At 46.9% G+C, this 23928-nt stretch overlaps 1 protein-coding gene across 4 annotated transcripts in view; it reads left to right on the top strand.

Annotated features, from left to right (window-relative positions):
• tfeb (transcription factor EB) overlaps positions 1 to 23928 on the top strand; it is a 114105-nt gene that overhangs the window by 29347 nt on the left and 60830 nt on the right. For 2 of the 4 annotated variants that reach the window (XM_080209668.1, XM_080209665.1), the window contains exon 2: positions 15602 to 15702. The exons of 1 other annotated variant lie outside the window; for it this stretch is intronic. The gene's annotated coding sequence lies outside the window, so the exon portion shown is untranslated. Of the gene's footprint in view, positions 1 to 15342; positions 15703 to 23928 lie in introns of those variants that run through there. One more of the 4 variants, XM_080209666.1, reaches the window with a different exon arrangement.

Here is a 23928-nt window from a genome sequence, read left to right as displayed (position 1 = left end):
CTGATCACCACCTCTCTCTCCCCCCCAGTGATCCCACTTGTGGAGTGGCAGCCGATTTCCCCCTACCCGATTGGCTCCGCAATAGGCCCTTTCCCCCCTGACCCCACCTCTATGGGCAATGCCAGGGTGCCAGGCTGGCACTGCCAGGCTGGTAGTGCCCAAGCAGCACTCCCCTCTAACCCCTGACCTCTCTGGGGGGGGGCCTCTATGGCCCCTGTTCCCTCCAGTGGGATCAGGTGTCTGTTCCTCATTTGTGGGGAGCAGTCATAAACACCACTGGAAGGAACCACTCCCAATGGGGAGGGGCTGAGTGCTGTGGGTAGGATGGAGATTCTCGCGGGCCTGGAGAATACCATCCTGGGTTCGCTAATCCTATTGGAAATGCTGATTTCGGTTTGATAATCAGCTCAGCACCGATCTCGGGTTTGACCCTGGTGTGGACTGTGCGTAACTCTGGTCTTCATATTAAATAAAGAATATTAAAATGTTGGAGAAAATGCAGAAAAGATTTCCAGGGAGTGTTGAGAAGGTGTAACTATTTAGAGAGAGTGTCAGACTGGAACAATTTTCACCAGAAAAGATCAGATTAGGAGGAGACCTTGCTCAAAGTTAATAATTATTTGGGTTGGATTGGATGGATATGTTTCCACCTGTGGGTGAGTCGAGGCCGAGGGGGTGTGTATACAGGAAAAAAACAACCACCAGGACAAATAAATGGGTTTTGAAGGAATTCCATCACATGGACTGCTGAGAATGTGGAACTCATTGCCATATGGAATTGTTGACGCAAAAATCACTGACACGTTTATGGAGAGATTTATCTTTCTATGGGTGTGTCTTCCTCTGACCCACTATTCTATTTTCTCAATCCGTTCTCTTGTTTCTTTCCATATATCTGTCGCCTGCCGCACATTCTGTTTTAACCCTTATACGGTGGACAAATAACTACGAGTAGACGTGTTGTTAGTACAACCAATATTTATTTAAACCCACACAATCAATAATCACCCACCTGACCAACAATAAATTATCTTACCGAAAATACTAGAATTCAAGTCCAATACAAGACCTTGACTTAACTTTGCGTGACTGGCAAGTACCCAAGCAGACATTGGCCATTATCTGTGTGCTGGACTTGGTAGTCGTTTGCATAGTCTGGTCCTTTGGTCTGGTCTGGCACTCTGGCTCTGGTCTTCCTTTGCGGGTGTGGAGGCTCTCCTCATGCTGGCGATGGTTACCATTGTTGTAGCTTGCTCGTGGGGTCAGAGAGAGAGAGAGAGACCCCTAGTTGTGCAGCACTCTTTACACCCCGTTTAGTTTCACGCCCCTTTTGGCTATTGCCAATCAATCGATCAGGACTTGATCACCCTGACCGATAAGGGTCCAATCAGGTGCTACCACACCAATCTCTGGGTGTGTCCCCAAAGGCCATGTCTGTAGGTGTTGGAGGCACAGGTCACATTACCTCCCTCCTAAACAAAGGTTCACGGTGCCCTTATGTCTGGTACACAACCCAATGTGACCAGAAAGTCTCTTTCATCCTGGAGATGAAACAAGCCAGTGTGACTATAAAGTCCCTTTCATCCTGGAGATGACCCTTATCCTGTTTATTCACTTGTCAGGGTTCCGGCCTGTTTGTCTTTAAACTGCAGCCTGTTGTTTAGTTTCTTGCCCAACTGTCCCAGGGTCCTTTACAAAACGCCATTTTAGATGGCTCATTTGGCCACATGTCTAATAATCACTCAATGTTTGTGTCAATCCTCCCGTCCAGAATAGCAGGTTCATTTCTGTAGGTGTTTGCAGCTCGCTTACCTGCTCAGACAGACAACTCAAGCATTGAAACATCAAGCACAAGCCTCAACCAAGTTCCTGACACACGTATCTCCCAGTAATCTCAATACGTCTTTCATTCATTTTACTTTCTCTCTTTTTCTTTCCTGTGTGTTGCTGTCCCTGTTTTGTCAATGCTTGTTCAGGAGCTGGTCCAGAATACATCAGATTTCTAGCTGGTTCCCAGATCAATGTTATCAAAGTGAAATGTTTTAGATTTCATAGTAGGCGTGTAGCTTTGTACAGAGGATGTGATAGGGCAGTGTCATACTATTGTATCAGGATAATTTTAAACACATGGATGACAAACTAGAAACAGGCCATTTGGCCCATTGGGTCCAAGTAGTCATAGAGGTTTACAGCATGGGAACAGGTCCTTTAGCCCAACTTGTCCATGTCACCCTTTGTTTTAAATCCCTAAGTTAATTACAATTGCCTGCATTTGTCCCATATCCCTCTATACCCATCATAGCCATGTAACTGTCTAAATGCTTTCTAAAAGACAAAATTGTACCCGCCTCTACTACTGCCTCTGGCAGCTTGTTCCAGTAGACTGAGAGCATTGAACAGTGGCCAGCAGCTGGGGCCAGGGTTCTTGGGCTTCCTTGTGGTGACAGATAGCGAGAAATATTGCACCATTCAGAAGTTGTGTCAGAACCTGACCAATGAGGACACAGATTCCATTCCCGGTGAGTTGATGGGATTAGGTCTTTCCCAGGATGAAGTCTGAGGAGGAGGGAGGAGGGTTATTGGGGAAGGTTTCTTCTGAACTGTAGCACAATCTCTCACTCTTTCTGCCTTTGTCTATCTCCAACTCGTTATCTCTTCCTTTTTTCTCTCTTTTGTTCTGTGTATCTCTCTCTGCCTCTCTTTGTGAGTCCCTCTGTCTCTCTCTCTCTCCATTTCTCTCATCTGTCTGTTTCTCTTATTATCTTTTCCCCTCTGTTTGCCTGTCCCTGTCTTTTTCTCTCCTTCCTCTTCCCGTCTCTCTGTCTCTGAAATCAGTGAGTTTAGTTTGCCTTCTGTCAAAGGCAGTGGCGGGAGTGCGCGAGGTGGGCAGTATTTGTGCTGCGATTGCTAATCCTGAGGAAAGGATTCCTGTGTGGATTGCAGCACTGGCCTTTGGAATTGCAGATTTGTGACGGTCACACTTGGCTGGACTGTACAGTTAAACAATCTGCTTCCCAGTTTGCCATGCTCAATGGAATTTGCTACGTGCAACAGATCGGTTTAAAAGCAAAAGTGAAATCATCGAATAAAGCTTCTTTTCCAACTCATGAGCAAACTCCCTGGTCTGCTGCCTCACTAAAGAGCAGCTTCCTGAGACACTGGGAGAACACCAGGAAGTCACTCCAAGGGCTACGCTGTCACCATCCATGGGAAATTCCTTAGTGGAGTCGGATTGAGTAGTTCACAATCCTCTCAAAGTGCTAGAGGTTCCTGCCATAGTATAAATGTATGGGTGGCACAGTGGTTAGCACTGGTGCCTCACAGCGCCAGGGACCCGGGTTCCAACCTGGGCCACTGTCTCTATATGGAGTTTGCACATTCTCCCCGTGTCTGCATGGGTTACCTCCAGGTGCTCTGATATCAGAGGGACGTTTTTTACACAGAGGGTGGTGGGGGCCTGGAATGCGCTGCCAAGTAGGGTGGTGGAGGCAGACACGCTGGCATCATTTAAGAATTATGTGGATGGACACATGAGCAGCCTGGGAATGGAGGGATACAAATGAATGGTCTAGTTGGACCAATGCATAGCACAGGCTTGGAGGGCCGAAGGGCCTGTTTCCTGTGCTGTCCTGTTCTTTGTTCTTTGTTTGCTCCCACAGACTGAAAGACGTGCTGATTAGGTGCATTGACCCAAACGGGTGTCGGAGTGTGGGTACTAGGGGAATTTCACAGTAACTTCATTGCAGCGTTAATGTAAGCCTTACTTGTGACTAATGAATAAACTTTAAAACAAATGAAACTCAGTCATCAGCTCGAACAGGCCCCAGATCTGAATCCCTTTCACTCTCTGCATTGGGCAGCTTCCAACTCCTCTGGCAAGTAAAGATTAACCTTTCGAACATTGTTCTGAGCAATCTCAGCACAAAGTTATTAAAAAGAAGAGTGTTGGTCTCATTCTCTTTCAGGTTTTGCTGTCAGATCATTGCCCGTAAAGGAGGGTTGGGCATTTGGATGATTTTTGACTGTCAGTCAGTCGGTGAGGAGTATTTGTTCACATTTCAATGACGGACGTGTCACACAGCCAATGGTGAGAGTGAGGGGCTGGGGTTACTGCAGGCAGAGGGTCATGTGAGGAAACTCCAGAGAAATATCCAAGTTGAATTGGCGACTGGAGAGATGTGGGTATTGTTGGCAAGGTCGGCACTTGGAAGGGACTCTTTCTCCTCACTGTGGAAAATTGAGACAAATAGAACCACAGAAACCCTACAGTGCAGCAAGAAGCCATTCGGCCCATTGAGTCTGCACCGACTCTCTGAAAGAGCCCCCACCCTGTCCCCGGAACCCCATGCATTTACAATGGCCAATCCAATGCACCGACACATCGAGAAATGCACTGATCTGTCCTTCATTTAGCTGTTAGTGAAATCAGTGTTTTGAATATTCCATAATCTAATGGTATGAGACCACAATAAAACAATTGTCTTCCTGCTGGATGCTTGGGGTGATATGTGGGAGGGTCATTCAGTATCTATGTGGAAGGTCTGAAGTAAAATATGCAGAATTTTTGCCTATGTGTGTTCTGGGAGAGTCATTCAGAGTTTTAATTCATTCGTGATGTGGGTGTCGCCTGCTAGGCCAGCACTTATTGCCCATCTCTAATTGCCCTTTGAAAGGTGATGCGAGCTGCCTTCTTGAACCACTGCAGTCCATGAAGTGTAGGTACAGCCACAGTGCTGTTAGGGAGGGAGTTCCAGGATTTTGATCCAGTGATAGTGGAGGAATGGTGATATATTCCAAGTCAGGTGGTGTGGGTCTTGGAGGGGAACTTCCAAATGGTGGTGTTCCCAGGTATCTGCTGGCCTTGTCCTTCTAGATGGGCTTGGAATGTATTGAATAAATCAATTCAAATCATAGAATCCCTACAATGCAGGAGGAGGCCATTTGGCCCATTGAGCCTGCATGGTCAACAATTCCACTCAGGTCCTATCCCCGTAACACCATGTATTTACCTTGCTGCTTCCCCTGCTACCAAGGGGTAACTTAGCATGGCCAACCCATCTAACCCACATCTTTGGAGAGTGGGAGGATACTGGGGCATCCAGAGGAAACCCACACAGACACAGGGGAGAACGTGCAAACTCCACCCAGGCAGTGACCCGAGGCCAGAATCGAACCGGGGACCCTGGCACTGTGAAGTGGCAGTGAGCCCCTAATTCTGTTGCTCTCTCTGTCTCACTGTCTGTCACTCTGCATTTTGTCACTTCATCTTGTGCGCAGGGCATTTTTACTCTGTTAAAGGCGCTATATAAACACAGTCTATGTTTTCCTCTACCTCCTTCTCCCTCCCTTTCACTGCCTTAACCTCTGCCTTACTTTTCTTTTGATGCACAAACTCTTTCTCTTTCCTTTCTTTCTGAAGTTGCTCCTCAAACCCAATTCCAAAGGGGCTGTGGGTGTTTTGGTAATTTATCCAGGAGACCATTTTAACGGTATCTGTGTATGTCATTTGACCAATGGAGGAGTCACAGATGAATCCCTTCCTGTAATTACACCATTTCCAAAACTCTCGTTGGCCTGGAGCCAGAATCCTGGCTGGTTTGTGTCTCTGAACTTCTCCCACGGTGATGAAGTTTACTGAATTTCTGCAGCGATTCACTCTGCACCGCCTTGATTTGGAGCCTGGGATTTCCTTGCAATTAGCAGCTCTTTCCTAAACCACATGCTGTCTTGGTAAGCCTTTTGCACAATTTCTCAAACCACTCCTGATGACTCAGAAAAGTCACGTAAGAATTTCCAGAGAACAGAAAGCTGGCTGGGATTTGCAAATACAAGTTTGGTGGTGCAGTGGTTGTGTCAGTAGTTCAGAGAACCTGTGTCCATATTTCTCTGAGGTAGCTGAACTGGAAATTAAATAAAAAACTGGTGTCAGCAAAAGTAACCGAGACTATCATAAGAATGTCATGTGCCTGCACGTGTTTTTAAGGAAGATTGCTACAGTTAGGGAAGGAAATCATCAATTGTGTCTCATGAATTTGATTGAGTTTTTTTGCAGGGGTAACCAAGTAGGTAGCTGGGGGCAGTGCAGTTGAGGTTGTCTACATGGACTTTAGCAAGGCCTATGACAAGGTATCGCATGGTAGGTTGTTGCATCAGGTTAAAACTCATGGGATCCAGGGTGAGGTAGCCAATTGGATTCAAACTTGGCTTGAAAACAGGTTACAAGTGTTGTTTTCAAAATGGAGGCCTGTGACCAGCGGTGTGCCTTAGGGATCGGTGCTGGGCCGACTGTTATTTGTCATTTATGTTAATGATTTGGATGAGAATATAGGAGGCATGGTTAGTAAGTTTGCAGATGACAGCAAAATTGATGGCGTAATGGAGAGTGAAGAAGGATTGCAATGGGATCTTGATCAATTGGGCAAGTGGGCTGATGAATGGCGGATGGAGTTTAATTTAGATAAACACGAGGTGATGCATTTTGGTAGATTGAACCAGGGCAGGACTTACTCAGTTAATGGCAGGGCTCTGGGGAGAGTTACAGAACAAAGAGATTTAGGGTCACAGGTTCATAGCTCATTGAAAGTGGAGTCACAGGTGGACAGGGTGGTGAAGAAGGCATTCAGCATTCTTGGTTTCATTGGTCAGAACATTGAATACAGGAGTTGGGACGTCTTGTTGAAGTTGTACAAGACATTGGTAAGGCCACGCTTGGAATACTGTGTATAATTCTGGTCCACCCTATTATAGAAATGATATTATTAAACCAGAAAGAGTGCAGAAAAGATTTACTAGGATGCTACTGGGACTTGATGGCTTGAGTTGTAAGGAGAGGCTGGTTAGACTGGAACTTTTTTCCTGGAGCGTAGAAGGCTGAGGGGTGACTTTATAGAGGTTTATAAAATAATGAGGGACATAGATAAGGTAGATAGTCAACATCCTTTCCCAAATGTGAGGGAGTCTAAAACTAGAGGGCATAGGTTTAAAGTGAGAGGGGAGAGATACAAAAATGTCCCGAGGGGCCATGCTTTCACTCAGTGGGTGGTGAGTGTCTGGAACAAGCTGCCAGAGGTAGTAGTAGAAGTGTGTACAATTGTGTCTTTTACTGAGCATTTAGACAGTTACATGGGTACGATGGGTATAGAGGGATATGGGCCAAATGTAGGCAATTGGGACTAGTGTAGTGGTTAAATAAAACTAGGCAGTATAGACAAGTTGGGCCGAAGGGCCTGTTTCCATGCTGTATGACTCTATGAAATAAAGCTGTCGTCCTTATCCTGTCTCGGCTTAGTACTGAACCTAGTCCTACATGATTGGCCCTGCCTTCCCTCTGAATTAACTGAACAAGTCTCTTAGTTTGGTCAAACCTCCTACAGAAAATGACCAGTGGACAGCAGGGGTTCTACTTTCTCTCTGGCGCTGTTGGCAATAAACTCTGGCCTTATCAGTGACATCTACACTAATTCCCTGGTTACACTGACTAAGCAAACACCTGTAGGGATGAGATGTCCCTGTATTCACTGCAATCTCTCATTGCCAGAGAGACAAAGCCTCCTTGCTGACTGGAATGTTTTAGAAAGAGCTGGAAATTCTTCCACACGGAGAGTTTAACTTGCTGGCTGCTAGAATTCTCTGTTCGAAACTCCTCATTCCTCTGCCTTCAGAAAAGATCTGTGTCTCTCAAAAACCTCTGATAAGGCAGCCATGGCTGCTATTAGTGTTGATCCTGGTGGAATGTCAGGAAGGCAAGAGGTCCTTGCTGGTATCGTCAAAAAACACAAAATGCTGGACGCTCTCAGCAGGTCTGGCAGCACCTGTGGAGAGACACAGAGTTAATGTTTCAGATCGAGGACCTCTCATCAAGAGCTGGAAAATGTTTAGAGATGCAGTGGATTTTGGGCAAGTTCAGAGGCAAAGGTGGAGGGGGAGTCAGGAGGAGATATCTGGATGAGCACCTGAAGCATCATAGCATTCGAGGATATGGGACAAGTGCTGGAAAATTGGGATTGGTGTGTCTTTATTGGTAGTTATTGCTGGGCCGAGGGGCCTTTTCTGCAGTGTGTAGCCCCTGTGATCTCTGTGAGGGGGAGCGTCTGTGAAAACCAGAGAGATTAGCTAATGGAAGAGTTGATGGCAATAGATAAAGGAAGTGGCAGTAAGACAAAGAAAGTCCCACTGCAGTGAATGGAGATTTGACTGAGTGCCAAATTCCCCATCCTCACTGGCAGCGGCAGTGGGACTTTGAACGACAGGAGAATTGTGGACACGCTCTCCAGTAACACAGAATCATCACCAGCAGCTGGATGTTGGAGGGTCTGGGGAGGGTTTGAGGTGCGGTGTGTGTGCTGTCCTGACCTTAGGGCCACAAACTCCAGATTCAAGTCCCATTTCAGGACTTGGACAGTTATGGAATGTGCTTGGACCGAACAGGCTGATTATTCAAAATAAAAAACAAATAAAAACAGAAACATGAAAATCTCAACAAAAGTCTGCTGCGAACTCAGTTACTAGGCAGTATCTGTGGAGAGAGGCACAAAGTTAATGTTTGAGTTCTCAGCCTGTCAATCTTTCCATTATATCTGATGATAGACAGTGAGAGTGGGAGAGTTTCCTGGTCCTTTAGGGTCGTCTGGACTCGAAACATCAGCTCTTTTCTCTCCTTACAGATGCTGCCAGACCTGCTGAGATTTTCCAGCATTTTCTCTTTTGGTCTCAGATTCCAGCATCTGCAGTAATTTGCTTTTATCCAGGGTGAGCAACAGTTACGGTGCGGGGAGAGGGGGAGTCACAGTGGGGACAGGGGGAGTGACGGTGCGGGGAGGGAGAGTTACGGTGCAGGGAGAGGGGGAGTTACAGTGGGGACAGGGGGAGTGACGGTGCGGGGAGGGGGAGTTACGGTGGGGACAGAGGGAGTGACGGTGGGGATGGGGGAGTTTCCGTGGGGACTGCCGGAGTGTGTTGCAATGCTCAGAGTGCTGAGGAATGCTGGGGGTGGTTGATGGGTGTAGAGGTTACCGGACCTGGAAGAATTGCAGTTCCCAGTGAGGGGCCGGCACTCAGGGTTGGCAGGCCGGAAGCCTGGGAAGGTATAAAAAGGGAAGGTAGATGTTGGAAAAGCTTCTCCAATATCAGCAGTGAACCTAACATTTGAGGAAAGCAGGGATCTGGAGTTGGGAGAAGGGATCAGCCATGAGCTGCAGGAATTATGGAGTATGCTCGGTGGCTGAAGCTCGTTGGAATGTTCCAGTTACTCTGTACATCATAGAATCAGTGCAGAAGGAGGCCATTCGGCCCATTGAGTCTACACCGACAACAATCCTACCCAGGCCCTATCCCTGTGACCCCACACATTTACTCTGCTAATCCCCCTGACAATAAGGGGCAATTTATCATGGCCAATCAACCTAACCCACACATCTTTGGAGTGTGAGAGGAAACCCATGCAGACACGGGGAGAATGTTTAGACTCTACACAAACAGTGACCCAAGCCGGGAATTGAACCCGGGTCCCTTGTGCTGTGAGGCAGCAGTGCTAACCACTGCGTCACTGCTTTATGTTTGACTGTGAATAGCTCACCCTGTCTACAATCTGGTTTTTCTAAGTCTCAGTCGAGGTTTTTTTGTGACAGAGAGTAGGCCACTGACTGACGCAGTGAGTGAGAGGCTGGGTGATCTGGGCCATGCCTGACTGTCCATCACCCCTGTGCTTGCTGACCTACAGAGGCAGCCAGTTAGGCAACACCTTGATTTTAAAACTCTCACCCATGTTTACAAATCCCTCCATGACCTCACTCTTCCTCCAGTCCCACTACTCCCCGAGATAAGGAACATAAGAACATAAGATCTAGGAGCAGGAGTTGGCCATTCAGCCCCTCGAGCCTGCCCCGCCATTCAATGATCTTTTTGTGGACTCAGCTCCACTTACCCGCCCGCTCACCATAACCCTTAATTCCTTTACTGTTCAAAAATTTATCTATCCTTGCCTTAAAAACATTCAATGAGGGAGCCTCAACTGCTTCACTGGGCAGGGAATTCCACAGATTCACAACCCTTTGTGTGAAGAAGTTCCTCCTCAACTCAGTCCTAAATCTGCTCCCCCTTATTTTGAGGCCATGCCCCCTAGTTCTAGTTTCACCCGCCAATGGAAACAACTTCCCTGCTTCTATCTTATCTATTCCCTTCATAATCTTATATGTTTCTATAAGATCCCCCCTCATTCTTCTGAGCTCCAATGAGTATAGCCCCAGTCTACTCAGTCTCTCCTCATAGGCCAACCTTCTCAACTCCGAGATATCTGCACTCCTTTCATTTTGGCCCCTTACTCATTCCCGATCTTAATCACCCCACCATTGGGTGCTGTGGCTTTACATAAGAACATAAGAACATAAGAAATAGGAGCAGGAGTAGGCCATCTAGCCCTTCGAGCCTGCCCCGCCATTCAATAAGATCATGGATCTGGGCCCCAAGATCTGGAAGTTCTTTCCCTGAAGCCCTTCACCTTTGGTGTTTTTACACAGAGGGTGGTGGGTGTCTGGAACTCGCTGCTGGGGAGGGGTGTAGTGGAAGCAGATACGATACTGACTTTTATGGGGCATCTTGACAAATACGTGAATAGGATGGGAATAGAGGGATGTGATCTCCGGAAGGGTAGGGGGTTACAATTCAGACAGGCAGCATGGTCGGTGCAGGCTTGGAGGGCCAAAGGGCCTGTTCCTGTGCTGTAATTTTCTTTGTTCTTTGTTCCACATCTCAAACTCCGAACCCCCCCAATTCCTTTAGAAAATGCTTCTTGCAAAACTTGACTAATAAATATTCTATCGCTGAGAGCAAACTCTGACAACAATCCCGCAAAGTGCCTGGAGATGGTTTACTATATTAAAGGTTCCATCCGGTCCTGGGGACTTGTCCACAATCAGCCCCTCCAGTCTGTTGCGCACCACCTCTCTAGTAACAGTAATGTCATTAAGACCCGCCAGTCCTACCACCTTTCCATCGCTAACACCCGGCAAATTATTCACGTCCTCCTCCGTGAAGACAGAAACAAAAAAGTTATTCAAGACCTTAGCCATATCCCCATCCCCTACCACTAGGTCCCCTTTCTCATCCGCTAAGGGACCAACGTTCACCCTAGCCAGCCTCTTCCTTTTTATATATTTATAAAAACTCTTGCTATCCTTTTTTATATTAAGCGCTAGCCCAGCTTCATAGCTTCTTCTACCCTCCTTTATCAACTTTTTTGTCAATCTTTGTTGACATTTAAACCTCTCCCAATCCTCTTCTCGCCCACTGCTCTTAGCTACTCTAAATTCCTCCGCTTTTAATTTAACACTTTCCTTCACCTCCTTCGTTATCCACGGCTTATTACCTCTCTTCCTACTGTCCTTTTTAACCATCGGAATAAATTTCTGCTGAGCACCAAGAAAGATCTCCTTAAAGATCCTCCACTGCTCCTCAGCAGACCTACCTTCCAACGCGCTCCCCCAGTCCACATTCGCCAATTCTTCTCTCATCCTACCATACTCCCCTCTATTCAAACAAAGGACACGTGTCCGGGAACCCACTTTCTCCTCCTCCATCTGCAACAGAAACTCCACCATACAATGATCACTCTCTCCAAGAGGATCCTTCACCTCAAGGTCCCTAATTCTACCCGCCTCATTACATAGCACCAGATCCAAGATAGCTCGCTCCCTCGTCGGCTCCAACACACACTGTTCCAGGAAACTATCCCGGCAGCATTCCAAGAACTCCTCCTCGAGCCCACCTCGTCCAACATGGGTCGGCCAGGACTGGATGGAATGCATCCGAGGGTTCTGAAAGAAATGGCGGAGGTGATAGTGGATGCCTTGGTGGTTATTTTCCAGACGTCGCTGGATTCCGGGGAAGTGCCGGAGGATTGGAAAACGGCTAATGTTACGCCGTTGTTTAAGAAGGGTGCCAGGCAAAAGGCGGGGAATTACAGGCCGGTTAGTTTAACGTCTGTGGTAGGTAAAATGTTAGAATCCGTCATTAAGGAGGAAATTGCGAGGCATCTTGAAGGGAATTGCTTGATAGGGCAGACGCAACACGGTTTCATTAAAGGGAAGTCGTGTCTGACAAATTTACTGGAGTTCTATGAGGATGTGTCTAGGGCGGTGGATAGAGGAGAGCCGGTGGATGTGGTCTTTCTGGATTTTCAGAAGGCGTTTGATAAGGTACCTCACAAGAGGTTACTGCAGAAGGTCAGAGGACATGGAGTTGGGGGTAGGGTGTTAGCGTGGATAGAGGATTGGTTGTCAAATAGGAGGCAGAGAGTGGGGGTCAATGGGTGCTATTCGGATTGGCGGTTGGTGACTAGTGGGGTGCCCCAGGGGTCGGTGCTGGGGCCTCAGCTATTTACCATTTATATAGATGATCTGGAGGAGGGAACCGAGTGTAGGGTGTCGAAATTTGCTGATGACACCAAGATTGGGGGAAAGGCAAATTGTGCGGAGGGTGTGGAGAGTCTGCAGAAGGATCTAGATAGGCTGGGCGAATGGGCCAGGAAATGGCAAATGGAATTTAATGTTGGCAAGTGTGAGGTGGTCCACTTTGGTAGGAAGAATGGTAGGAAGGACTATTACTTACGTGGCGAAAAACTGCAGCAGGCGACGGTGCAGAGGGACCTCGGGGTCCTTGTGCATGAGTCGCAAAAACCCAGCCTGCAGGTGCAGCAGGTGGTCAGGAAGGCGAATGGGATGCTGGCCTTCATAGCGAGGGGGATTGAATATAAAAGTAGGGAGGTCTTGCTGCAGCTGTATAGGGCATTGGTGAGGCCGCAGCTGGAGTACTGTGTGCAGTTTTGGGCGCCGCACCTGCGCAAGGATATTTTGGCCTTGGAGGGAGTGCAGAGGAGGTTTACTAGGCTGATACCGGAGTTGAGGGGGTTGAGCTATGAGGAGAGGCTGAATAAACTAGGCTTGTACTCGTTAGAGTTTAGAAGAATGAGGGGAGATCTCATTGAGACGTATAAGATGATGAATGGGATGGATAGGATAGAGGTGGAAAGACTCTTCCCGCTCAAAAAAGACAGTAGGACTAGGGGGCACAGCCTCAAGATAAAGGGGGGGCGGTTCAGAACGGAGTTGAGGAGGAACTTCTTCACTCAAAGGGTGGTGAATCTCTGGAATTCTCTGCCCGTTGAAGTGGTGGAGGCTGCCTCGCTAAATATTTTTAAGAAGCGGGTTGATGGGTTTTTGATAAGAGAAGGGATTAAGGGTTATGGGGAGAGGGCGGGAAAGTGGAACTGAGCCACGACAGATCAGCCATGATCTTATTGAATGGCGGGGCAGGCTCGAAGGGCCAGATGGCCTACTCCTGCTCCTATTTCTTATGTTCTTATGTTCTTAAGGTGCTATATAAATGCAAACTGCTGCTGTTTTTACTGGAAATACTGAGTCTCCCAATTGTCAGCTGATTGGAAAATCCCCTAACAAGTTAAATGGGGCTATCTGGAAGGATGCCACCACCTTCACTTGTGCTTTTAACATGGGGACTGCCCGGGTTCCCAGTTTTTGTTATTCTTATGAAATACATTAAAGGGAATTTTTTTGTTGTTGCTTCACTTCTGAAGTTTCTTTATTTTATTTCCAGTCACTTTTCAAAAGCAAAATCCAGCTTTTCCTGATTACAATCAGGACGCCTTGTTGTTGTTATCAGACAGCAATGATTCACTGGGTAACACTTTTCCTCCTGAGTCATAACCTTGTGGATTGAGCCCTCACTTGAGGCTTGAGCACAAGTTCCAGACTGAGACTCCCAGTGATTTACTGAGGGAGTGCTGCACTGTCAGAGGGTCAGTACTGAGGGAGTGCCGCACTGTCAGAGGGTCAGTACTGAGGGAGTGCCACACTGTCAGAGGGTCAGTACTGAGGGAGTGCCGCACTGTCAGAGGGTCAGTACTGAGGGAGTGCCGCACTGTCAGAGGGTCAGTGCTGAGGGAGTGCCGCACTGTCAGAGGGTCAGTACTGAGGGAGTTCTGCACTGTCAGAGGGTCAGTACTGAGGGAGTTCTGCATTGTCTGAGGGTCAGTACTGAGGGAGTGCCGCACTGTCAGAGGGTCAGTGCTGAGGGAGTGCCACACTGTCAGAGGGTCAGTACTGAGGGAGTGCTGCACTGTTAGAGGGTCAGTACTGAGGGAGTGCCACACTGTCAGAGGGTCAGTACTGAGGGAGTGCCGCACTGTCAGAGGGTCAGTACTGAGGGAGTGCCGCACTGTCAGAGGGTCAGTACTGAGGGAGTGCCGCACTGTCAGAGGGTCAGTACTGAGGGAGTGCCACACTGTCAGAGGGTCAGTACTGAGGGAGTTCTGCACTGTCAGAGGGTCAGTACTGAGGGAGTTCTGCATTGTCTGAGGGTCAGTACTGAGGGAGTGCCGCACTGTCAGAGGGTCAGTACTGAGGGAGTGCCGCACTGTCAGAGGGTCAGTGCTGAGGGAGTGCTGCACTGTCAGAGGGTCAGTGCTGAGGGAGTGCTGCACTGTCAGAGGGTCAGTACTGAGGGAGTGCCACACTGTCAGAGGGTCAGTACTGAGGGAGTGCTGCACTGTTAGAGGGTCAGTACTGAGGGAGTGCCACACTGTCAGAGGGTCAGTACTGAGGGAGTGCTGCACTGTTAGAGGGTCAGTACTGAGGGAGTGCTGCACTGTCAGTGGTACCATTTTTTGGGCGAGATTTATAACTGAGGCTGGTGGGTGTGTGCACTCAGGAATATGTGAAGTGTTTTGTGGTGGAATGCACCCGTGCCATTGTGCTTTTCCTTCTGTCCTGAGTAATGTGTCGATCGCTGTGAGGTCAGGAGGTTGAGTTGAGGCATGGAATTCCACAGCAGTAACCTGTCTGCTGCAGTTATTGAGTGGGGGAGCTCAGGAAAGAAACACTTCTATCTTTCTGAATGAAAGTGGGCAGGAATCTCTGTGTTTCAGTGTCACTGCTGCAGTTGTGAAGTCAGTAATTGGACCTTGTGTCAGAACTTGTTGACACTGAATACTTGAGAGAGAGAGAGAGAGGCTGGCAAATGCTGTCCAGTTTAAAAATAGATCCTTGAAAAGCAACGAGATATTCCTGGTATATACTCGCTGGCAATGGCATCTGTGCCTACTTTCCAATCCCCTCCATTGCCCATCCCTCTCTCACACACCCGAGTGGTTTGATTGGTGGTGAGATTGGGTTTACGGTTCACAGAGACTCCACCTTCTGCCCTCAGCGGGCAGGACTGAACACTTCACCCAAACAAAACAAAAACCACACATCGAGCAGATCAAGCTGTGACAGGGCCTTCTGGGGCGGCCGGGGCGGTGGGGGGTGGTTTATTGTGCCGCAAAGATGTGGCTGCCACCCCAGCGCACAAGGAGTTAACTCATGACATGACAAATGGTCAGGCTTCCTTTGGTTATGTCGGGATTTTGACTGCTGTCATTGTGGCATTTTGAGAAGAGGGAAGGTGTTGCGCCGTTTCATCATTTAAAAACTTCCCGTGACCTTGTGAAGCAGCAGCCACAAGCAGATCGCAAAGGCACAGAAAGGAGATCGTTAGCCCCTGCGTTCCCAGTCTCACAAGTTACACCCTCTAAATATTTCTTTGACAGCAACTGTGGATTTCAGAGTGGCAGAGTCACACAGGAGAGGAATATCAACGGGGAACAGCACTGAAATCATCAAAACCTGCAGCTCAAAGTGGAAAAAAGAGGTAATTGTTTAGTGATTTTTTTTAAGTGCAAGTCTGTATCCGGGAGCGCAGATCTTCACTGAGTTAAATACCGTGCATGTTGCATATACAGAGTGCCTTTCGCTGCCTCAGTGTACCAGTGAAACCACTTAGGTACTTCTCAAGGGCAGTTGTTGTTGTGGAAAACCTGGCAGCCAATAGATGCATTGCAAACTTTCACACTCAGCAATGAATTAGATGAGGCAGATAATTTGTTTGTGTTGATGTCGGCTGGGAGGTAAATATTGCCCTCGGCACTGGTGAGAACTTGAATAGAGGCATGGCATGTTTCACGTCAACCTGAGAGGGAAGACAGGGCATCATTTCAGTATCTCGTCACAAAGACAGCGCCTCTGACAGTGCAGCATTCTCTCAGTGGGAGTGTGAGCCTGGATTATCCGCTTAAATCTGCCTTAAAGCTGCAAGCTCCTAACTCCAGCAGCATTCCCTCACTTTCCTCGCGTTCAGTGAGTTCTGTGGGAAATGGATGTGTCGGGATGTTGGATGAAAACAGGAGTGTACTGAGCTGTGATGCCCTCTACAGTTGAATAGGCAAAGGCAGATCCCTGGCCCAGCTTGCACATGTAGTGCAGTTACTTAGGAATGGCCATAAGAGTGCCAACAAAACTTGTATGTTGTCAATCAATCAACTCTTAGCCCGCAAACTAAACACCAATCTAGGATTGTGCTGGATATATCTTACTAAGGAGAGGAGTGGATGTTCACAGCAGATGTGGTTGGTGCAATGCAGAAGTAGCTTCACACATTGCGTATGTGCTACTGCACCTGTGCCTTCCACAGATCTCTATCTTTAAACCAATAACACCACAACAGGTGAGTTGGTCAGTATCAGGTTGCTGTTCCTGGGATCTTGCTGTGTGTCATTTGCCCGCTGTGTTTCCTACACTGACTACACTTCAAAAGAACTTCACCTGCTGGAAAAAGCTTGGGAAATGCAGAGGGTGTGAAAGGTGCTATAGGAATGTAAACCCTATTTCTCAATAGTTCATGCTCTTGCCTATAACCCGCAGGACATCAAAAGTAAACTTGCCGAATGAGGATGCTGATTTTCCACATTAGGCCAAAGTGTGATTTCTAATCAGTGTGGAGCTGGATTCTTGCAGCAACTCAGAGAGTTGACCTGACAGAATGTTAATTTTTGTAGTTGTTGCTTTCTCTGTAATTTGCCCTGAATACATTGTGAAATCATGATTGAAATTGTTGCATTTTGCTTCAAGCATTTATTCAATGTGAATTTTCATGTAAATTCTTTCTATGTTTCCCAGGTGAAGGTTGTTAGGGCTGACAATCACAGTCTCCCATTTAATTCTCATCAACAGGACAGGTACAGCACGGGGTTAGATACAGAGTAAAGCTCCCTCTACACTGTCCCCCCATCAAACACTCCCAGGACAGGTACAGCATGGGGTTAGATACAGAGTAAAGCTCCCTCTGCACTGTCCCCATCAAACACTCCCAGGACAGGTACAGCATGGGGTTAGATACAGAGTAAAGCTCCCTCTGCACTGTCCCCATCAAACACTCCCAGGACAGGTACAGCACATAAGAACATAAGAAATAGGAGCAGGAGTAGGCCATCTAGCCCTTCGAGCCTGCCCCGCCATTCAATAAGATCATGGCTGATCTGTCGTGGCTCAGTTCCATATTCCTGCCCTCTCCCCATAACCCTTAATCCCCTCTCTTATCAAAAACCCATCAACCCGTGACTTAAAAATATTTAGCGAGGCAGCCTCCACCACTTCAACGGGCAAAGAATTCCAGAGATTCACCACCCTTTGAGTGAAGAAGTTCCTCCTCAACTCCGTTCTAAACCGCCCCCCCTTTATCTTGAGGCTGTGCCCCCTAGTCCTACTGTCCTTTCTGAGCGGGAAGAGTCTCTCCACCTCTATCCTATCCATCCCATTCATCATCTTATACGTCTCAATGAGATCTCCCCTCATTCTTCTAAACTCTAACGAGTACAAGCCTAGTTTATTCAGCCTCTCCTCATAGCTCAACCCCCTCAACTCCGGCATCAGCCTAGTAAACCTCCTCTGCACTCCCTCCAAGGCCAAAATATCCTTGCGTAAGTACGGTGCCCAAAACTGCACACAGTACTCCAGCTGCGGCCTCACCAATGCCCTATACAGCCGCAGCAAGACCTCCCTACTTTTATATTCAATCCCCCTCGCTATGAAGGCCAGCATCCCATTCGCCTTCCTGACCACCTGCTGCACCTGCAAGCTGGGTTTTTGCGACTCATGCACAAGGACCCCGAGATCCCTCTGCACCGTCGCCTGCTGCAGTTTTTCTCCATGTAAGTAATAATCCTTCCTACCATTATTCCTACCAAAGTGGACCACCTCACACTTGCCAACATTAAATTCCATTTGCCAGTTCCTGGCCCATTCGCCCAGCCTATCTAGATCCTTCTGTAGACTCTCCACACCCTCCGCGCAATTTGCTGTTCCACCAATCTTGGTGTCATCAGCAAATTTCGACACCCTACACTCGGTTCCCTCCTCCAGATCATCTATATAAATGGTAAATAGCTGAGGCCCCAGCACGGGGTTAGATACAGAGTAAAGCTCCCTTTACACTGTCCCCCATCAAACACTCTCAGGACGGGTACAGCACGGGGTTAGATACAGAGTAAAGCTCCCTCTACACTGTCCCCCATCAAACACAGTAAAAAGTCTGACAACACCAGGTTTAAGTCCAACTGATTTATTTGATAGTAAACTCACTAGCTTTTGAGGTTTCCCTCTTCTTCAGGTGAATGGAGAGTTCTGGCCTCAGACACAGCATATAACAGCACAGACAGTTTACAGATTACTGATTAGAATGCAAATCTTTACACCTAACCCGCTGTTCAAGTCCTAAAGTGGCCGACAATGTGAGTGGAAGGTGTAAAGATTCGCATTCTAATCAGTAATCTGTAAACTGTCTGTGCTGTTATATGCTCTGTCTGAGGCCAGAACTCTCCATTCACCTGAAGAAGAGGGAAACCTCAAAAGCTAGTGAGTTTACTATCAAATAAATCAGTTGGACTTAAACCTGGTGTTGTCAGACTTTTTATGGTGATTACACCAGTCCAACGCCAGCAAATCCACATCATGACTTCCATCAAACACTCCCAGGACAGCTACAGCACGGGGTTAGATACAGAGTAAAGCTCCGTCTACACTGCCCCCCATCAAACACTCGCAAGACAGGTACAGCACGGGGTTAGATACAGAATAAAGCTCCCTCTACACTGTCCCCCCATCAAACACTCCCGGGACAGGTACAGCACGGGGTTAGATACAGAGTAAAGCTCCCTCTACACTGTCCCCCATCAAACACTCCCAGGACAGGTACAGCACGGGGTTAGATACAGAGTAAAGCTCCCTCTGCACTGTCCCCATCAAACACTCCCAGGACAGGTACAGCACGGGGTTAGATACAGAGTAGAGCTCCCTGTACACTGTCCCCCATCAAACACTCCCAGGACAGGTACAGCACGGGGTTAGATACAGAGTAGAGCTCCCTGTACACTGTCCCCCCATCAAACACTCCCAGGACAGGTACAGCACGGGGTTAGATACAGAGTAGAGCTCCCTCTACACTGTCCCCCATCAAACACTCCCAGGACAGGTACAGCACGGGGTTGGACTCAGAATAAAGCTCCCACTGTTCACTCTACATACCTTGGACCAAAGTTAGAAGCATTCACTGCTGGATCAATATAGCATGTGTCCATTTCCTATACGTCCATTTTTCTGGTTTTGTGGAGTAAGGACTCCAATATGAGTAAATCTTGTTAAATATCAGGTGTAACTCTGACTGGGGAGGATGGGAGTATAGATTAGAGAATTGGTTGCAGTAATTTGTACATTGCATCCTGGCCCCTCAGATATATGGTTGTTAAAATGGATGGATGGTAATATTGAGGTCATTGAGAGTGGTGTGTGCAGACCTGGTCTCCATGTGGAGCAGAATTCTGCAGACCTCCTTCTGTTGTATCTCTTTGTTGCTTTGTAACAGTTAAGACTGACTCTCCAGCGCAGGACTGATGGGAGTGCTGCATTGTCAGTGGTGTCATCTTTGACTGGGATGCGAAACAAAGGCCCTGTCTGCCCCCGCAGGTGGGTGTAGCACCGTGTCCCTGTTTCACAGAAGAGTAAGGGAGTTATCTGTGGTTACTGGACCAATACTTAACTCGATAAAACACCACAAAAATAAATGTTCTGCTTATCTATCATGTTGTTATTTGTGGGAGCGTGCTGTGCGCAAATTGATTGCCGAATTTCATATATTACAGCAGTGATTACACTTCAAAAATACTTCATTGGCTGTAAAGCACTTTGAGTCACTCAGTGGTCATGAAAGGTGCTATATAAATACATGTCTTTTCTCTAAAAAAAGCAGCTGGGAAAAATTCCCCCAAACTCACTTCAGCAACAACAAGTTGCATCTATATAGTGCCTTTTAAGATAGTCACATGTCCCAAGTTGTTTCTCAAGAGCGATTCCACTTGGAGGTTCCCCTTCAAGTCACCCATTATCCTGACTTGGAAATATATCACTGTTTTTTCACTGTCGCTGGGTCAAAATCCTGGAACTCCCTCTCTAGCAGCACTGTGGGTGTACCTACACCACATGATCTGCAGCGATTCAAGAAGGCAGCTCACCATCACCTTCTCAAGGGGCAATTAGGGATGGGCAATAAATGCTGGCCCAGCCAGTGACGCCCATGTCCCATAAATGAATGCTGAACCACAGAAAAAATATGTTTAAGGAGGTGGTTAGTGCCTTAGAGGGGGAAGAGAGGCTCGGGGAAGGAATTACAGAGCTTTCAAGTTCATACAGCTGAAGACACAGCTACCAATGGAGGAGTGGTTGTATATGGAGATAGAGGGCAGGTGAGACTCACTTGATGAAGGGGCAGCGCTCCGAAAGCTCATGCTACCAAATAAACCTGTTGGATTTTAACCTAGTGTTGTGAGACTACTTTTTGTAGATTCCCAGAATGTGTTGGGATCTGCAATTGCGAAATCTGGACATACTGGGAGCTGGTATTGGAATTTTGCTTGTTGTCTCTGGGTGATATGCAGCTGTGATGTTCATGATGACTGAACTGGGACACCCTGTTTTAATCGAAAACAGTGCCCAGTTTCCCCACTTCTTTCCCCAAAGTCTAAATCTTTCTTTGCCGTGTTGAAATGCTGTGTTTTTTTGAAGCAGCGGAGGTTGGGTTAGATTTCCTCTGATACTTGTGTGATTTTTCTCTGTCAGGTGCATCTGCCACGGTGTTCAGTTTTTAAAAATTGTGCTTTTTTTCTCCCCAGCGGCCTGTCTTGCTGCTGATTATAACTGCATGTAGCTTCCTCTATGTAGGTTGCAAACTAAAAAAAGGTTCTGTTGACTTTGAGAAGAGGAAGTGTTGCATAAATCTGATGGGCCAGAAATGATTTGCTTATTAACGCTGGCTGAAGATTCTAGCTTGTTTAACAGAACCAGAATTCCAGCCGCATTGATTTTATTCAATATTTTAACTTGGTTATTTTTTCTTCATGCCCAACCTTCATTCTCACCAATGTTCTTGTTTATCCGTTTCACCACACGATGTACACATGTGAAACATAGAAACTGGAAGCAGGAGGAGGCCATTCAGCCCTTCGAGCCTGCTCTGCCATTCATTTTGATCATGGCTGATCATCAAATCCAATATCCTGATTTCCCCCCCCTCCATTATCCCTTGATCCCTTTAGCCCCAAGATCTAGGTCTAATTTATTCTTGAAATCACACAATGTTTTGGCCTCAGCTACTTTCTGTGGGAGTGAATTCCACACATTCACCACCCTCTGGGTGAAGAAATTTCTCCTCACCTCAGTTCTAAAAAGTTTACCTCTTATCCTCAAACTATGACTCCTAGTTCTGGACTCCCCCACATTGGGAACACCCATTCTGAATCTACCCTGTCTAACCCTATTAGAATTTTATAAGTTTCTATGAGATGCCTTCTCACTTTTCTAAACTCTCTTGAATATAATCCTAACTGACTCAGTCTCCCCTCATACGACAGACCTGCCATCCCAGGAATCAGCCTGGTAAACCCTTGCTGTGCCCCCTCTATAACAAGGACATCCTTCCCCAGATAAGGACTCCAAAACTGCACACAATACTCCAGATGTGGCCTCACCAATACCCTATACAATTGCAGCAAAATATCCCTATTCCTATAGTCAAATCCTCTCGCTTTGAAGGTCAGTATACCATTTGCCTTCTTTACTGCCTGCTGTACCTGTGTGCTCACCCTCAGTGACTGATGCATGAGGACTCCAAGTTCTCGTTGAGTATCCACCTCTCTCGATTTACACCCATTCAAGTAATAATCTGCCTTCCTATTATTGCTCTCAAAGTGGATAACCTCACATTTATCCACATTATACTGCATCTGCCCTGCAGTTACCCATACTCTCAGCCTGTCCAAATCACGCTGAAGCATCTCTGTATCCTCCTCACAGCTCACCCTCCCACCCAACTTTGTATCATCAGCAAATTTGGAGATAATACATTCAGTTCCCTCTTCCAAATCTTTAAAATATAATGTGAACAGTTGGGATTCTAGCACAGATCCCTGCCGAACCCCACTAGTCACTGACTGCCAATCAGAAAAAGACCCATTTATGCCAACTCTTTGCTTCCTATCTGCTAACCAGCTTTCCATCCATCTCAAGACACTCCCCACAATCGCATGTGCTTTAACTTTACATAATAGTCTATTATGTGAGTGCTTGTCGAAAGCCTGAAAGTCTAAATAAATCACATCCAAGGGTTCTCCTCGGTCAACTCTACTAGTTTACATCCTCGAAAAATTCCAACAGATTCACCAATCATGATTTTCCTTTTGTAAATCCATGCTGAGTTTGTCTGATTATCCCACTGCCTTCCAAATGCCGAGTTATGAAATCTTTGATCATAGACTCTAGCAACTTCCCCAGTGCTGACGTTAGGCTCACTGGTCTATAGTTCCCTGTTTTCTCTCCGCCTCTCTTTTTGAATAATGGGCTTACATTAACTACCCCCCAATCAATAGAAACTATTCCAGGATCCAAAGAATTTTGAAAAATAATCACCAATGGATCTACTATTTCCAGGGCCACTTCCCTCAGTACTCTGGGATGAAGATTATCAGAACCTGGAGATTTATCCAACTTCAATCCCATCAATTACCCCAAAACTATTTGAAATATACAACCTTACACACACTTCCTTCTCCTTTTGTATTCAGAACTTTATGCACAATCTCCTACCCTGCACACCTCTCAGTTCCTCCGAACTGTGACATTTTTTACATTCCTTCTTATTCCAATTTACAGATTTCTGAAACTCAGACTCAGCATCATTTAACTTATTGATATTGAACAGAAGATTACTCCAGCACCTTTCACATCTTTATTTATTAATGTCACCAGTAAGCCTTACATTAATACTGCGATGAAGTTACTGTGAAATTCCCCTAGTTGCCACACTCTGGCGCTTGTTTGGGTTATTACATCTAACCAGCGTGTATTTCAGACTGTGGGAAAAAAACTGGAGCACCCAGAGGAAACCCATGCAGACATGGGAAGAATGTGCAGACTCCATACAGACAGTGACCCAAGCCAGGAATTGAACCCAGGTCCCTGGGGCTATGAGGCAGCAGTGCTAACCACTGTGCCACCTTTCAGATATTCCCAAGCACTTTATGACCATGGAAGTACTTTTGAAATCTAATCTCATTTGTAATGTGGGAAATATGGCAGCCAATATTTGTACAAAGCAAGACCCCACAAACAGCATGGTGTGACTGATCAGATACTCATTTTTTGTGACATGAACCGAAAGGCAGAGATTGGCCAGAGAACTCCTACTCTTCAAAATTGGGCCAAAGTATTCATGGTGAAAGAATGAGAAGCAAGTTTTGTTCTTGTGTTGCAGACACAGGCATGTAGCAGGGAGTGGCTGGGATGTAAGCAGGGATAAATCACCCCTCCCCCCACCCCTACCCACCCCCCCCAGGCCAGCTTTTCACCTCAACACACCTGGTGCTGTGAGAAATTGAAATATCTGAGTCAACATCCAGCCAGGAGACAGTGGGATCTTTCTTGCTGGTGTGACTTAATGTTGCCCTGAATTTACCAGCCATGCCATCGCTGCACTGCAAAAGAAATACTCGGGATT

Source organism: Carcharhinus amblyrhynchos, chromosome 22, assembly GCF_965287045.1.
Source record: "Carcharhinus amblyrhynchos chromosome 22, sCarAmb.v2.hapA, whole genome shotgun sequence".
Classification (NCBI taxonomy): domain Eukaryota; kingdom Metazoa; phylum Chordata; class Chondrichthyes; order Carcharhiniformes; family Carcharhinidae; genus Carcharhinus; species Carcharhinus amblyrhynchos.
The sequence above is the reverse complement of the archived record's forward strand: the minus strand, read 5'-3'. Positions and strand labels throughout refer to the sequence as shown.